General features: G+C 35.6%; 1 long non-coding RNA gene across 1 annotated transcript in view; it reads left to right on the top strand.

Moving 5' to 3' along the window:
• The window catches only part of LOC134477161 (uncharacterized), a 30,443-nt gene extending 16,167 nt beyond the window's left edge, over positions 1–14,276 (top strand). The window contains exons 3-4 of the long non-coding RNA XR_010049072.1: positions 11,628–11,729; positions 14,065–14,276. This is a non-coding gene — a long non-coding RNA (uncharacterized LOC134477161). The remainder of the gene's footprint in view (positions 1–11,627; positions 11,730–14,064) is intronic.
• Positions 14,277–18,433: the final 4,157 nt, after the last annotated feature.

The raw sequence follows: 18,433 nt of genomic DNA, 5'->3' as shown, positions 1-18,433 counted from the left end.
CTCTTCATTGGAGACCAAGGCATAAAGATCACAAATTTCAGTGCAACTTGGGCAACTTAATGGGATCCTGTTTTGAGACAGAGAAAGAAAGAAAGAAAGAAAGAAAGAAAGAAAGAAAGAAAGAAAGAAAGAAAGAAAGAAAGAAAGAAAAAAGAAAGAAAGGGAAAGAAAAAAAACGAAAGGAAAAAAGGGCTGGGGTGTAGTTGAGTGTGAAGGCCCTTGGTTCAATATGCAATACTACAAAAAATTTTTTTTTAATTTAAAACCTCATATTAGGACACCCAGTAATTTTGATTTAAATAAATACAAGGAACTTCAGTGCATTCTCTGTTTCAGATGTGCTTGTGTCATGCCATCTTGCCTTGAGAACATCGTATATTCATTTCATTATACAATGGAATTTTGAATTTCTGTGTGCTTCTGTTTGTTTGAAACACTTTTCAGAACAAGCCTACTGTTGTATAGGATAGGTACCCATCTTTGTGCCTTGCCTTTCCCCTAGTGCCTCTGTAGATGGAGACACTGAAATGATAAGGTCAGAAGGGATTTGCTCAAATTCACAGTGAGTTCTAGATTTGAAAATATTTTAATTACAGAGTACTACTACCAAAAATCATTTGAGTAAATTTAGGCTTTTAAGTGAATCTGTGTTAGATGTGCTGTGCAGAAAATATTTATGTTCTAGTAATGTTGCTGTCTATAATGCAGTGTGTACCAGTGCAGACATCAAGGTTGCAGCATAGATCTTTTTCATTTGAAGTGATGAGCAAATTTTAAGAGAAAGTACAATCCTGGTTTTTGAGAACTAGTTTTCCCTCCAACTTCTGAAATGAATGTGTTACTTATTTAGATCTCCAATAGTCTAATTAGAGATGTTAGAGGAAATAATTTCAAATACTCGGTGACAGGTTGAGGTGAATGTTCTGCTTGGTTCACTGTTAGAACGATGTTTCCACTAATATAGAAAACATGCCTTTGACTAACGGTCCCTTTTGAATTTGGCGTCTGATTTGAGAACTTTTCTATTAAGGTACTGAGGCTTAAGGAATGTTGACATTCATCCAATTATTTCTTATTTTCTTTAGTTAAAAAAATAATTGAGCAGTATGATGTGGCAAATTTCCATTGAAAAAAAGAGAGTCAAGGATAACAAAAAAATTGTTTTTAAATTGATTAGTAGCTCATTCTTTCATCATTTTCCCTTTTCCATCCTCTAATGTCACATTCCCTTCCCACAGATTTTAATTCCCTTTCTCCATCTAGAGCAACTCTGACGGCCTGTCAGTTCCTGGGCTACATACAGGATCGAGCTGCTTTCCAGCTCCATCACTTTTACATCTCCTCCCACCCCACCTCTGTTGCCCAGCCTGTGGGAACCTTCTTCCTGACTTGGGGGACCAGACTGGCTTCCCACCGGACCAGAGACCAGGCCAGAAGGGTGAGAGTAACAGCTGCGGCCGGAGCTCCGCCCAGCCTGCAGGAACTTTCGCCCTGACCTGGGGAGCCAGGCTGGTCCCCCACCAAACCCGGGGACCAGGCCAAATCAGAGACTGTGGCAGCAGTGGCTGGGAGCTCCACCCAGCCTGAGGAGACACTCTTCCTGGCCTGAGGAGCAAGCCAGAGTTCCCTGCTGGGTCCAGTGAGTGGGGCCATCACAGGGTACCCCATCCCAGGCTGGTGGATCTCTCTCCTACAACTGGAACAACACTTGAAGCTTCCAAATATAGGAAAATGACAAAACAAAAGTCCAAAATGCAATCTCAAACATCCAGCCCACCCCAAGAAAGCCCAGGAGCCATGTGCTTAGAAGAAAACACGTGCCACATGGCTGAAATACCTGAAATAAAGAAGCAAGTATGGGAAGCCTTGAAGGAATTCAAACTAGAAATATTCTCTCAGATGAAAGAAGAATTGATAAAAGAAGTGAAGCAGATGCTAAACATAGCTAAAGAAGAGGCCATTAAAAAATTAGAGGAACTAAACAAAAAGATAGAATCCCTGGATGAACAATATAAGAAACAAACAGAATACATAAAACAGATGCAAAGAGATATACAGGAAATCAAAAACTCCATTGAAAGTTGTAAAAACCTCCTCAATGAATGTGAAGGTAGAATCTCAGACCTCAAAGACAAGATTGCAACAAGTGAACAGGAAAGAAAAGATCTTTTAAAAATAACAAGAAATCAGGAAATAACAATTCAACACCTACAGGATGACACAAAAAGAAACAACATAAGGTTGATAGGGATAAATGAAAAAGAAGGGGACAACATACAGGATGTCAAGAGGATATTTAGAGAAGTAATAGCTGAAAATTTCCCAAACATGAGATTGGAAACTGATATCAAGATCAATGAAGCATATAGATCTCCAAATAGTCACAACCAAAATAAATCTACACCCAAACATATAATAATGACCATCTCAGAAATTGAACAAAAGAATAGAATATTAAAGGCTGTCAGAGAGAAAAGACAGATCACCTATAAAGGAAAACCTATCATAATTACAGCAGACTTCTCAGCACAAACAATAGAGTCAAGAAGAGCATGGAGTGATGTATTTCAGATCCTAAAGGAAAATGATTTTCAACCTAGGCTGATGTACCTGCAAAACGGTCCTTCAAATTTGATGGAGAAATAAGATACTTCCATGACAAAGATCAGCTGAAAAACTTCATGTTCACCAAGCCAACCCTGCAAAGAATACTGAAAGACAGCCTCGATACATTTAGGAAAAAACCACTAAACAAAGCAGACAGTTGAACAGAGCAGATAGATAAACATGCAACAGCAAAAAGATAATATGTCAACAATAAACCAATTCATAACAGTTCTTACTATTAATGTAAATGGTCTCAATGCACCAATTAAAAGAAACAGACTGGCAGAATGGATTAAGAAACAAAATCCAACCATATGCTGTCTACAAGAAACCCACCTAACTCAAAAGGATACTCACAAACTCAAAGGCAAAGGATGGAAAACAACATTCCATGCAACAGGAACCCCCCAAAAAGTGGGGGTAGCTATTCTGTTTGCAGACAAAGTCAACTTCAAGCCAATAATGATTAGAAAGGATAAAGAAGGTCACTACATACTGGTTAGGGGAAAACTCCAAGAGGAAGAGATAACTATCTTAAATATATATGCACCAAACTCCAGAGCACCCAGTTATATAAAACAAGTACTAACAGAAATGAAAAACCAAATCAGCAGTAACACAATTCTGACAGGAGATCTTAACATACCATTGACACCAAAGGACAGATCAACCAAACAGAAAATCAACAAAGAAATAAAAGAACTGAATTGCACCTGTGAACAAATGGACTTAATAGACATATACAGAGTATTCCACCCAACAACAACAGAATACACATTCTTCTCAGGAGTACATGGGTCATTCTCTAAAATAGACCATATATTAACTCACAGAACATATTTAAATAAATGCAAAAGAGTTGAAATTATCCCTTGCATGCTATCGGACCATAGCGCCATGAAATTAGTAATTAACGATAAAAGATACTGCAAAAATCCCACAAACACATGGAAACTGAATAACACACTCCTGAGTAATCAGTGGGTCACAGAGGAAATTAAAAAGGAAATTAAGCCATACCTACAAACAAATGAAAATACAGATACAACTTACCGGAATCTATGGGATGCAATGAAAGCCATCCTCAGAGGAAATTTATTGCACTGAGCTCCCACATCAGGAAAACAGAACGAATACAAATAAACAACACGATGCTACATATCAAACAGCTAGAAAAAGAAGAGCAAGTCAAGCCCAAAGCCAAAAGAAGAGAGGAAATTATAAAAATCAGAGCAGAAATCAATGCAACAGAGACTAAGAATACAATCCAAAGAATCAATGAATCAAAAAGTTGGTTCTTTGAAAGAAAATAAAATTGATAAGCCCCTAGCCAACCTTATTTTAAAAAGGGAAGAAAGAGCTAAAACCCATGCAATAAGAAATGAAAAAGGTGAAGTCACTACAGACTCAATAGAAATACAGAAGATCATCAACACCTATTTCAAAAACCTCTGCTCTCAAAGGTTTGATAACACAGAAGAAATAGACAGATTCTTAGAAACATATGAAATACCAAAGCTAGATCAAGAGGATGTAAAACTGCTGAATAACCCAATCTCTATCAACGAAACTGAACATATAATTAATTCCTTACCTACAAAGAAGAGCCCAGGCCCAGACGGATTCACTGCAGAATTCTACAAGAAATACAAACAAGACCTAATACCAACACTTCTCAAACTCTTCAATGAAATTGAAAGGGAAACAATCCTTCCCAAGTCATTCCTGGAAGCAAATATTACTCTAGTTCCAAAACCTGGGAAAGACCCAACTGAAAAAGAGAACTACAGACCAATCTCCCTAATGAACACAGATGCAAAAATCCTCAATAAAATATTGGCAAATAGGATGCAGCAAATCATCAAGAAGATTATACACCATGACCAACTGGGATTCATCCCAGGCATGCAGGGACGGTTCAACATACGTAAATCAATAAATGTAATTCACCATATCAATAAAGCCAAAAGTAAGAATCACATGATCGTTTCCATAGATGCAGAAAAAGCCTTTGATAAGGTCCAACATTCATTCATGGTAGGAAGTTTACAGAAAATTGGAATATATGGTCTTTACCTCAATATAATAAAGGCTGTCTACGACAAACCAACAGCCAGTATCATACTAAATGGCCAAACATTGAAAGCCTTTACTTTAAAATCAGGCACAAGACAAGGATGTCCTTTATCACCTCTCCTATTTAATATAGTACTGGAAGTACTAGCCAGAGCAATTAGACAAGAGAGAAAAATAAAAGGAGTAAAGATAGGAAAAGAAGAAGAAGTTAAATTGTCATTATTTCCAGATGACATGGTACTCTACATAGAAGACCCCCTAAACTCCATTGAAAGACTCTTAGATATAATAAATAAATTCAGTAATGTATCTGGGTACAAAATCAGTACTCAGAAATCAATAGCATTCTTATACACTAACAACAAAATCACAGAGAGAGAAATAAGAGAAGCCACACTCTTCACACTAGCAAGCAAAAAAAATGAAATATTTAGGAATTACTCTTATGAAAGAAGTGAAAGACCTATACAGGGAAAATTATAATACACTGAAGGAAGAAATTGAAGATGATCTCAGAAAATGGAAAGACATCCCATGTTCATGGATAGGAATAATAAACATTGTGAAAATGGCCATTCTCCCAAAACTGTTATACAGATTCAATGCAATCCCAATAAAAATACCATCAACATACCTTATAGATCTGGAGAAATCACTCCTATGGTTCATCTGGAACCAGAAGAGACCTAGAATATCAAAGGCCATTCTAAGCAACAAGGCAAGGCAGGAGGTATCAGAATCCCTGACTTGAAGTTATACTACAGAGCAACTGTAGTAAAATCAACATGGTACTGGAATCAAAACAGAACAGAGGATCAATGGAATAGATTAGAAGATACAACCACAACTACAAACACACTCAACCACCTTATCTTCAATAAAGGAGCCAAGCAGGTTCACTGGAAGAACAACAGTCTTTTTAATTAAATGGTGTTGGAAAAACTGGCTCTCCATTTGCCGAAAACTAAAACTCGACCCAAACCTATCACTAAGTACTAAATTAAAATCTAAATGGATCAAAGATATGAATATTAAAACAGAAACACTAAATCTATTGGAAGACAAATTAGGTAGAAACCTTGAAGACATAGGGGTAGGTAGAGAATTCATGAACAGGACACACGGGAAATACTTCCCAGAATCAATAACTGGGACCACCTCTTATTAAAAAGTTTCTGTAAGTCAAAAAACATCTCCAGCATAGTGAAAAGAAGACCCACAAATTGGGAAAAGATCTTAGTGAAGTCCCCCTCAGACAAAGGACTTTTGTCTAAAACATATAAAGAATTTTAAAAAATCAGACCCCCAAAATTCAAAGACCCAATCCAAAAACGGGCATCTGAGATGAATACACACTTCTCAGAGGAAGAAATACAAATGGCAAATAAATACATGAAAAAATGTTCATCATCATTGGTTATTAGGGAAATGCAAATTAAAACCACACTGAGATTCCATCTCACTCCTGAAAGAATGGCCAGGATCAAGAAAACCAACAACAACAAATGCTGGAGAGGCTGTGGGGAAAAAGGAACTCTCCTACACTGTTGGTGGGAGTGTAGACTGGTACAAACTTTGTGGAGGTCAGTCTGGAGATTTCTCAAAAAGCTGGGATTGGAAGTCCCATTTGTTCCAGCTAGTCCACTTCTAGGCATCTTCCCAGAAGAACTGAAAGCATCATACCACAGTGATATATGCGCACCGATGTTTATAGCAGTGCAATTTGTAATTGCCAGATCTTGGAAACAACCCAAGTGCCCATCAACTGAGGAGTGGATAAAAAAGTTGTGGTACTTCTATACAATGGAGTACTACTCAGCTATAAAGAAGAATCACATTGAGGTATTTATCAATAAATGGGCGCAGCTTGAAACCATACTCATAAGTGAACTAAATCAAACTCGCATCTGTGAACACCGAATAGTTTCCCTAGTGTAGGAAATGATTCAAATATATAAAAGTATGTGATAACCATGATTCCCCATTATATGGCCTTGAAGCCTTATAAAATTTTCACTCATTAATTGGAATGGCTTTATTCTGGGCTATTTGATATTATGGCCTGTGATGCAATGAACAGCTACTTTGAAGAAAATAAGACATAATAATAGCTAGTGCTGATTTAATACCATCTTGTCTTAAAGCCACACCAAACTACGGCTCTTCTGTCTCCATTGATTTTATCATGTTGTAATTTGCTGGATTTTATCGTATGTGGTAGTATAAACAAAAATTGTTATAGGCAAAGAGATAATATAGAAACCATTGATCATTTTTTCTGTTAGCTGGTTCTAAATACTCTACAATGCTTTCATCCACTTGAATGGTGTTACAGTCTTGATATGTTTGATGCTATAGCATATGAAGTTATATTCAAATATTTCAAAGAAAAAGACACTATGGTAACTACTATTAAGTCGGGTTATTTGGTGGTGTAGCACTAGGTTGCTGAAAGTGTCATGCTTTAACCTGTATTGTTAGGTTGTTATGCCCCCTTTTATCTCATCCTCTCCCTTAAAGAGAAAGGATAGAAGGGAAAAGAAAAAAATGCAAGTTAGTTATACCATTAGTGTCACTTAGTTCACTGAATAGGAAAGGTTGTGCTAATATTGATTGAAGAAATTTTTATGCCCATATTTTGTACTTGAGTGACTAAAGATAATGATATGTAATTTATCAACAATTGTTACTTTTTTATTATTTTGTTGTGAAAATTTGTTTTACCTTTTCTCCTTAATATTAACAAATAAAGTAAAAAAAAAAAAAACAGAACATTGTAGACATTGTAAAACTTCAAAAGCAGGTAACAATCAAACCAGAATAGGGACCCTAGTGAATCTTGTCATCTTCAGTGTAGTTGCCTATACTCTCAGACTTGATACTATCAATCATAACAGATTTGAATAAAATCTGTCAATACCAAACAGTAATCTAACAAACCAGATTCAACTAAGATCAGTCATGGTAAAACAGTATAAGTCATACAGGGCTTCAGATTAAGTTAATAGTAAATTAAGAATGATTACTGTACTATGTCTTGCTATTTTTGGAATAGCTGTCTGTGCCCTCAAATCTAGTGCAAGTAGACAAACTGGAAAGAATATAATCTATCTATACAGAGTGGTGTGAGTAATGTGTGTGTGCACTGTACATTTTGGGTCCCGCCAACTGCCTCAGTTTTTTTTATTGGAAGGATGGCAATCTGCTATTTACCTAAGTGGTTCAGAACCTTCTCACTCCTGGACTTGATTTCAAGTTGTATTTCTTTACCTACAAAAACCTGTCTTTCCAACCTATCTGCAGGGTGCTGATCAAGTTGCCCCTATAGTACTCTCTGGTTCCCTGTCAGATAGAGCAATGTTTTCTCATGTTTGATTTTTGATCCAAAAACTCTTTCAGATTAATTATATTTCCTATATAGAGCAGCCTATATAGCCCCTACCTCCTGATCTACTCTGTCTGTCTGTCTCTTTTTTAATCTCCAATACATTGGCTAACCCACTGGTTTCCTACTGAGATTCAGAACCCAATAATACCCATCAAAAAGTGTTAAAAGTTAAATTTATTTTTATTCACTATCAATTTATTTCATTTACTTATTCAAAAAACAAATTAGCAATCATAAGTGCCATTTGAAATTGAAGCTAGAAACTTGTCCTTGCTAGGCAAGTGCTCTACCACTGAGCCAACCCTCAATCTAGTGAAATTATTTGTTGATATTTTCAAGGAATAAAGAGTTATAAATAGAAAACAATCCCTTAACTTCAGGAAGGCAAGTGATCCATTGTTATCAGTTACCCAAAATGATTTGATTATGATAATTAAGCCTTATATTTGGCTGAATCAAATTTCTGCCAGTGGAGAACAGGGAGATTGAGAGAGTTGTGAATCACTGACTTTCGGAAAGAAGAAAGGATTCACAATTTTCAGTATAGAAATGTTTTCATAATTAAATTCAAGCATTAATTTATTACATGAGTTTTTAAACAATGACTTTCAAATGATGGATGCTGTTAGAATGGACAGCTCTTGAGCTGACACCGTGTAAAGCAAAAGGAATAATATTACATTGTAAGAGCAATCTCCAGTGGAAAACACACTAGAACTAAAGTCAAAAGAAGATTTGAAACCTGGTTCTACAGTGCTGGAAGACATTGTAAAAGCCAATTACAGTCTCTGAGCAACATTTAACCTAGCTGTAGCTGTGTGCTCCTAGACCTTCATTTATAGAATTAAAATAGTCTACATGAAAATGTGTAAATTTGCTTGGTTCAAGTTAGAAGATCATTAAACGTTTCTCAAATTTTAATTTAAGAAAAGAAAGGAGAAAATACCAAAATAATCAGTCTATCAACTACAAATACTTTCCCATTGTGTAGATAGATAGATAGATAGATAGATAGATAGATAGATAGATAGATATCCACCAGTGGTACCTTCTGCAGGGTATTGGTTTGAGGACCTGTTGGCATCTTTACTTCCTGAGGCACGTGGCCAGAGGAGTTCCACAATGAGCTGAGCACTCTCTACCCATGAAGTGGAGAAAACCAGTATTATTCAAAACTTGGTAAGAAAAAGAGTATGTGTTTCTTGACATCCCAGTAGGAAGTTGATGCCTTTAAATTTACCCACAGGAGCAGAAACTACTGTAGTCTCACCAACAAACAAGAGAATGCTGCTACTTGAGGTGCATCAAAAACTCATTTGAAACCCCAGTGGAGAATGATACTTTGAGTGGGCAACAAAATAGTTATTCCTCTATGGGGAATGCCTAATGTGAAATATTTGATATATGAAAAAAGAGAATTGTCACTAGTGGTATCATAATTGAAGCCTAAAAGATTGTACAGAAGAGATGCTTTGAAACATACGGAAAACCAACACAAATAGAAATCTCCTGAGAATACACACAAGATATAGAAAGCTGGTCTAACAGACTTAGATAATGGCAATTCCAAAATAAACAAAAAAAGAAATGCATGAGAGAAAAGCTTTCTTTTTTCCTTCCTTTCTCTCTCTTTCTCTCTTTCTTTCTCTTTGTGGTATAACTTTCCAATAGTGTGCATAATAATTACATTCATCTTGGAGAACTGGTACATACATGTATCTCAACGTGATCGCCTTTATTTCTCTTACTTCACCTGTTTTCCCTTTTCTGTCTCCACAGAGTGTGTCTTTCCTATCAGCTCTCTTTTATTTTGTTCTTTATACTTTGAGTTTCTCATATAAAAAAAAAAACCATGTGCCATTTATCCTTCTGTGTCGGATTTATTTTACTTTCCATTATGGTCTCGAGATCCATCAATTTTCCTAAAAATGAACCCAAATTTAATCCCTTTTTACGCTAGTGTAGCTGTCTATTGTATATATACTTAGCATATTTTCTTTATCCATTCATCTTTTGATGGCATATATGATCTCCTTCCATAACTTAATTACTGTGAATCATGATGCTAATAAACATGAGTGCATTGTATCACATAATATTGTGACTTTAAGTGTTTTGGGAAGATACCCAGAAGAGGTTTGTCTGTGTTGAGTGAAATTTCTTTCTTTCTTTCCTTCCTTCTTTCTTTCTTTCCTTCCTTCCTTCCTTCTTTCTTTCTTTCTTTCTTTCTTTCTTTCTTTCTTTCTTTCTTTTATGGATTTCCCATACCGATTTCTGTAGTGTTTTTACTGAGGCAGAAAGATCATTAGTTCAAGTATCAAAGAACAATAAAAGAAAACTAAGTAAAATTCATAGAAAATAATTGCAGTACAAAATAATCAAAGTTAACCCTCTGACAGATATAAATAAATGATTTGTTAATTTATGTGATGAGCTTTGGAAAACAAAGGCATATCATTTTAAAAGATTTCTAATTAAAAGTCATCTTTGCATTCCTGGAATAAATCATACTTATTTTATTGAATTATTTTAGAGGCATGGTGATACACTCTGTTCTGTAATATTTTATTTATATACATGTTTTAATCTATATACATAATAATATTAGTTTAAACTTCTCCCCCAGATTCATGAAACTAATGAAACTCAGGAGCCTCTTATTTTTATCTAAAATTGCAATAGTTCTGGAAAAAATATATCTTTTTTAAATTAAGAAAAAATGTGACCTTTATGTTATCTCTTGTGCCTGGTCATTTCTTAATGATATCTAATTATTTTCTAAATTTCTCCACAGTAACCAATCATTTACACATTGTTTTATTAACTTATCCTTCTAAGGGGTTAGTTTTATATTTGGCTACAATAACATTCTATAACTCATCACTGAGTTTTACCTAATATTTTCTTATGTATTTTTGAATTCCCTTTTTAACTTCTCTATTATTGGACTGTGTTTACATTTCCTTGAATTCCTTACCTGAATTATTATTCTGTTTGATGTTTACAGTCAAGCATCAGTAAATTATAAATTCCCTCCATTCTTTCCCTCTTGGGCTTCACGTTCTGAGTGTACTTGGATTTTTTCTCAAGTCTCCATTCCCACGATGCCTTCCTAGACTAGAGATAGACTGACTGTTTACTCTTTACTGCTGTTTCCTTCCTATTCTGCACTTTAGTAAATACTCCCAATGACACCCAGCAATTTTCTATTTTTGGAGTTCCATGTTCTCCATTTGTCCTCATTTCCTGAAGATTTAGCATCTAGCTCACTGTATTAACCTCAACTGTATGTTATACAAGCCTGAGGCATAGTCCCAAGAAAAGCACTCCTATTTCTCTGGAGCTCAGAAGTTTTCTCGCACATAGACTTATGCTGCCAAAAAAAAAAAAAAAAAAAAAAAAAAAAAAAAAAAAAAAAAAAATCTCAACCAAATTGGGATGAATGTTTTCCTCCTAATCCTAAATTCATACTTCCACTGTCCTTTTAGATGATATCTCCAATGTCATGGGTTCCATGCTCCTTAATCTCTACAACTATAATCTCATCCTATGCCAGGGGTTTGGCTCAGTGGCACAAGCGCCTGCCTGGAAGTGCAAAGTTGTGAGTTCCATCCCTGGTACAAAATCATCATCATCGAAGAAAGCACCTCCCTCCCTGGTAAGCAGTGGTGGTCTGGCAAACCGTGGCCCTTCCAGGGGGAAAAGCAGCAGCAGCTCCTGAGATCTGTGCCATGTTGGAACTTAGGATGCTGTGAAACCAAACAACCAGCCTGCCTCCCTGCTAAGCAATAGTGAACCTACTGATGCTGATGCACAGCCTAGAACCAAATATCCCATTCCCCTATCCCCCTTCTCTTTCCACCCGCCCCCACCCATTAGCAAATGGGAAACAGAAATCTGAGGGTCTCCTGGGAGGTTGACATAGTAAATAAGGGGGACTTCCTTCTACCATCTCTTTGAAGGCAAATATTTTTATTACTGTTTTGCTCTTTTCTGATTAATGGTACTGCTCTATTCAATATTCTATTTTGATAAGTTCTATAGTGTTCTATATTTCATCTCATTTTGATATACGTGATTGAAAGAACAACTATTACAAAGATAACAAAATATACTGTGATACTTATTTCTGTTATGCCGGTAACCTGCTGTGAAGTTCTGTACCAGTTTCACTGTACGATCTTAGTTGGCTTTATTCTGTCTTGTTCTGTTGTATAATTTCAAAATAAAATTTTAAAAAGATCATCATCATCATCATCAATCATCTCATCCTCTTCAATATTTAAGGTATTCTTTTTTTGAGCAAACTCTAAAACGTCAGTATTAAATCAGAATCTCCATGATACAAATTTTAAACTGCCCCTTCTGTTCTCTCTGCTTTCTGAATTTCAAAATTTTGACCGTTTTCAAATACATGTGTTCATGATTGCTTTTCCACTGTTCCTCAGAGTTAATGTTTCTATTCCCCTCAAAGTTTCCATATTACACCAATTTGACAGTTTTCTCCCTATTTTCTTTCTTCTATGCTGTCTCTCTCTCTACATGTTTGTTTGGAAAATACTGATTTAACTCTATCTCTCTGCCCCTTCTTTGCTCATTCTCACACAAACAAAAAGTATATTTATTATTCTTCCTGTAAATCCAAAATGTACCTTCCAACCTAACAACATTTTTCCTCGTACAGATTTCCTCCCACCCTCTGGATAACTAATGTCACAATTTATCCTGTTTCTTCAAAACTCTGGTGTTTTTCTTCCTTCTTAGCAGATGACTTTGCTTTATCTTTCATTGAAAAAAGAAAGCCAATGAGAATTTCCACAAGCTCACACCACAACTACCTACTTCAGAAGATCTAAACGCATGCCCTGGCCCCTTGTTGGTTCCAGTAAATACAAGGCCTTTCTCTCTACTTATGGGCTGAAATTTTTATTCCTACCTTTAGGGGTCTCATCTGGCATTTTTAACATCTGACTTTCTCTGTTCACTCAGTTATGTCAACAACATATACCAAGTCCTAATATGAAAAATTATTTTCATACTTATTTCCCCGTTATCATTTTTCTATTGTTCTTTCAACCACATTAAAGAGTTACAGAACTTCACTATTTTTATTTTCTCCTCTCTCATTCCTTCTAAAACTGATTGCAATCAAGCTTTCTTATTTGCCACTTTAGCAAAACGTGACACCTTGAGACTCTTTCCTTGGAAGGATTTTATGGTTTGCCTTCTGCACCACTCCTCTCTTGATCATGCTACCTCGCTGGCCACTTCTGTCGCGTCTGCCCTGCTGGTTCTACATAATCTCTTACATTTTAAGTCTGCTCAGATTCCGATTGTCTTTTCTGCGCTTGCTGAGCTCATCTCATTTCATGGATGGTGTCATTTACACACATGCCCATCGTTTCTGTGCTCCACCTTAGTCCTTTCTTCTGAATTACAGATTTATAATACTTCACTTTGTAAGAGCACACCTTTGAGGTCATCTTTGATATTTACTCTCACATAATATATTATTTATATACTCCAGAAAACTTCTTTTCTTAGAAGTTGCAAATATTTTCTCCAATTGCTACTAGCTTTTCCATTTTCTGAAAGTTATATTTTATTTTTTAAAACTTTTTTCTGTTGTTGGTATATGTTGTGGCACATAATAAATACACTCATCTTGGAGAATTAGTACATATACACAATGCATTCCCTGATAATTTGTATTCTTTTTTCTCTACTCTCTCCATATCTCTGGGTTTTTGTCTTGTTTTGGTCCAGTTCTTTTTTATTCCCCTATTCCTCCTTCTGGAATTGGGATGTTTACCCTAGGCCATTGTGCTCTGAGATTATGTAACTTATTTTTGATTCTTTTATTTTTACAAAGGTTCACAGACCAGAGTTTGCCTCAGAAGAGATTTGGATTTGAAGTTTTTAAAAGTGTTGGAACTGTTAACACTTTGAAGGTGGGATTGCAAGTGTTAATCTTAATTTGTCAACTTTTTCAGATAAAGAAACACCTAGTAGACTAGCAAAGTGTTTTCCCGGATGTGTCTTAGTGAATCTTGGAGCCCTGGTCCCAAGCGTGTTCCCAAGCCAGTTCCTCTCTGGAACTGTCGCTGCTCTGCTTCCCAGCATCTGTGAACTAAGGAGCTTTGGTCAACCATGAAGTTTCCACCACGGAATCTATCACCAAAATACCCTGAAATTTTCATCTAAATTAAACCTCTCCTTCTTTAAATTGTGGGTGTCAGTTATTGTGTTTCAGCTGTGAAAAGCTGACTAATACAGAATATGTTAAAGTTAGTAATTTGGAGAGCTGAAAAAAAATTGCCTTCACGAATATCACAGTTTCAAAGGCTAGAATTATCTCTGGCTCAGACAACTGCCAAATGAATCAGGATTGATGTTTGTATGATTTTTGAATTAATTATTATTGGAGCTGGAGATGCATGGATTTAATGCAGTTAATTTTCATTACAGTTGTTTAGCTGAAGATTAAGTATATAAGTGGTTAGCTCAAGTCTTATTTGACCCCCTCAAAATGTATTTCATCTGTCATAATGTTCCTGCTAACTTTGAATTTAGTTATACATTTTCTACAGGTGCCTCACAAGCACAGATTCATTATTAATCACAGAATTACAAGCAATGCAAGCTAAAGTTATTTTAAGTCATAAGTGGTTTTATAGAAATAGTATTGAGTAGCTCACAAGACTTGGAAAAATCTGCGAAAGCAGCCTTGGCAAACAGACAAGGATCAAGAAAGCTGTGGAGGCATGCTCCTTACACTGGTGTGTTTAATGGCTCCACTCACATTCCTTAGGAGAACACCTTGACCTCTGTTGTCCACCAGCCAAAGTGAATTTGAGCCTCTTTTTAATTTTGGTATTATTCGTTCATAACTTGATATGCTTTCGTTTTAGGCCATGTTCTGCGTGCTGTGGGTATATTAACAAAAATAAAATAAAGATGCTTACCTGTATGAAGTTTATGGCAGTAGGGAAAGGACAAAAAATAAATATGATAAATAAGGGACATATGTAATATGATAATGTGCCTAGTTCATGTTTCCCTGAAACAGAGGTGGTATTTTCCCTTTTGACACCCATGATAATAAAAACAGATGCTTCATCACACATACCCGCTGAGACATTTCCATAATATGAGGAAAGAATTAGATGTTGGGAGAGAAAAAAATGTAAGAAAAATATTGCAGTGTTGGAAATTGTCTAATTTGTAGTATAAATGAATGCTTTTTGTTATTTCATATTCATTTAAAATTTATGGACCACTTTGCTGTAGGCATTGCAAAGTCATTTACACATATATAATCTTATTTTATCCTCCTAACATTCCTATGGACACTGAATTATTATTCATCTTTTTCTGTGACAAGATAATCTGAAGTTTACAGTGGTTGGTTAGCTTTTTTGAGATTAGAGAATATGATTTATGTGTGAACACATTCTCTTTTTCTTTTGTTCTAGAAAAGGTAGACTTTTTTAAATAAAAAAAGAATTAAAACCATACAGAGTTTCAACAATGGTTAATATATTGTGTATTGTTATCTTCAAAGAAGTTGCTCAGATTACAAGATATAGGCATGAAAGAATGATCAGATAGTTTTTGAGAGCAGAGATTAGTAGCACAATTGTCTATCTTGTATATATATATCTTTTCCCTTTATTTTCTCCTTTCCCCCCTGCCAGTTCTTTCCTTTGGAACAATTTCTTCCCCTTTCACTTTACAATACCTATTGTAACTTTTTGAATCTTATTTACTGTTACTGTTTTTTACACTAGGGAAACAATACAATGTTTACACATGCCTGTCTGACTTATTTCACTTGTGAGTGTTGTCTCAAGTTGCATCCATTTACCTATAAAAGCCTCAAGCTTATCCTTATTTATTGCTGACTAGTACTCCATTGTATAAAAATGCTACATCTTTTGTATCCATTCCATGGGTGATAGTCACTTGGGTTGTTTGGCTATTACAAGATTTGACTATTACAAATTGTGCGCTGTAAACACGGGTACACATATATTGCTCTGGTATGATATTTTCAGTTCTTCTGGAAAACAACCAGCAGGGGAATTGCTGAATCTAATGGATCTCCAATCTTAGCTTTTTGAGAAATCTCCAGATTGATTTCCAATGGTTGTACCAGTCTACACTTCCATCAAGAGTTCCTTGTTTCCCCATAGACATTATTTCTGGATTTATTTATGAAATCTCAGTGTTATTTTAATTTGCATTTCTTGAGTTATCAGTGATGTTGAAATTTTTTCATATGTTTATTTGCCATTTGTAGTTCTTCATCTGAGAAGTGTACTTTCATCTCAGATGCCTATTTTTGGATTGGGTCTTTGAATTTGTGGGGTCTGGTGTTTTCAGTTCTTTATATGTTCTAGATAAAAGTCTAATGTCTGAAGGTCAGTTAGCTAAAAGTTTTTTTCCCATTGTTTGGGTTATCTCTTCCCTCTGTTGGTGATTTCTTTTGATGTGCAAAAGCTTTTTAATAAGATGAGATGCCAGTTGTTGATTCTTTGAAGTATTTCCCATGTAGTTTGCATTGTGTTCATGAACTCTTTGCCTACCGTATGTCTTTAAGATCCCTACTGTCTTTCTCTTCCAGTAGATTTTAATATTTTATATTATATTTTAATATTTAGATCTTTGATCCACTTTGACTTTAGTTTCATGCATAGTGATAGGCATGGGTCCAGTTTAAGTCTTTGACATATAGAAAACCAGTTCTCCAGCACCATCTATTAAAGCAGCTATCTTTCTCCCAGTGAACATGATTCGCCCATTTGTCAAAGACAAGGTGGATTGAGTGTGTTTGTAGTTGTTTCTGCATCTTCTAATCTGTTCCACGGGTTCTCAGGTCTATTTTTTGTCAGCACCATGCTGATTTTACCTTTCAAGTCAGGAATTATGATACTTCTTGTCTTGCCTTTTTTGCCCAGGATTGCTTTTGTTTTTCTAGGCCTCTTATGTTTCCAGATGAATTTTTGGAATGTTTTCTCTAGTTCTGTGAGGTATGTTTGTGGTATTTTTTATTGGAATTGCATTAAATCTGTATAATAACTTTGGGAGTATGGTCATTTTCACAATGTTGGTTTTTCCTATACATGAACAAGGAATATCTTTCCATTTTCTGAAATTCTCTTCCATTGCTTTTTCCAGAGTACTATAATTTTCAATGCATAAATCTTTTGCTTCCTTTGTTAGCTTGATTCCTAAGTATTTCATTTTCTTAGATGCTATTGTGAAGGGAGGGGAAATGTAGACTTTTAAGAACTTTTTATCACCGGGTTAAATCATGTAGCTATACACTGTTTAGTAATTTCTGAAAAGGCATTACTGTTAAAACAAAAAAAAGCTCCCATCCTTACACAAATAATATCTAGTACTCCATTGGGATACTTACGGTTCAAAAGGCCTTGCCTTGTGTTTCTTTCACTGTGCTACCTCTCAGTTAATACAGATTTAGTTACTTTAATCTTAACTGATGCAAAGTTTACTGTGCGTTCATCTAAAAACCATATGGCTCCAGTTCCCCACCCTAGGCAAGATAAATTCCAAAACTTTTCCCTGATCCAAGAGTCAAGTTTAATGATTTTACCTATGGCTTTTGGCAATATATCAAAATAATGAATTGCACCTCCTACAGCCCATGGTTGATTATTTCCACTTCTGAGGATAAGAAATTGGAGGACAAGAAGTAATTATGGCATCCTGCTCTGACTGCTGAAGTGTTGTCCATCCATAACAAGTCAGACCATAAAACACATCAAACTGCATAAAAATTACCAGCAACTGGAAAAGTGTTTCCCCTGACCTCAGAGGCACTCAGAGTCACTGATCTGGGGGTTGCAAGCAGGACCATTATTGTTGCTTGTTTTCCTTCATTAAGTGTTTACATTTGTCATTCTGCTTGGCAATAAGCTCAAGGTTATGCTGTCAGTGCAAGATCATTAGCTTTACAAATTTTCAAAAAGTGTTTGCCTTAGCAAATATTCTTTCTAACCTCAGTGAACATGTTTATGTCCAGGTGTAAATCCTGTTGCTGGAAAAACTGCTTGCTAATTATACTGGCTTCTGTTTTTTATTTCTCTGTGCATGAACTGGGCAACATAAATTCATCAGAAACGTTTTCTTCTTGAATGGAATTAGCTGAATTTTTAGCATAAGCATAGGTAGGTGTATCCTGGTAGGCAATTTCCTCCTCTCATTTGCCCAAGACAAGGTCTAAAGATCTGTGCCTTTTTTCCCTTAGCATCACCAAGGAAACTGTAAAAAGTAACAAATGTCTAGTTATTTTTGGTTAAAATTATGTCAGTTTAATGTCAGAAAATGTTCTGCCTA

The sequence above is a fragment of the Cavia porcellus genome, unplaced genomic scaffold, assembly GCF_034190915.1.
Source record: "Cavia porcellus strain 051 isolate PalLab524CR breed Dunkin Hartley unplaced genomic scaffold, mCavPor4.1 scaffold_8, whole genome shotgun sequence".
Taxonomy (NCBI): Eukaryota; Metazoa; Chordata; class Mammalia; order Rodentia; family Caviidae; genus Cavia; species Cavia porcellus.
The sequence above is the reverse complement of the archived record's forward strand: the minus strand, read 5'-3'. Positions and strand labels throughout refer to the sequence as shown.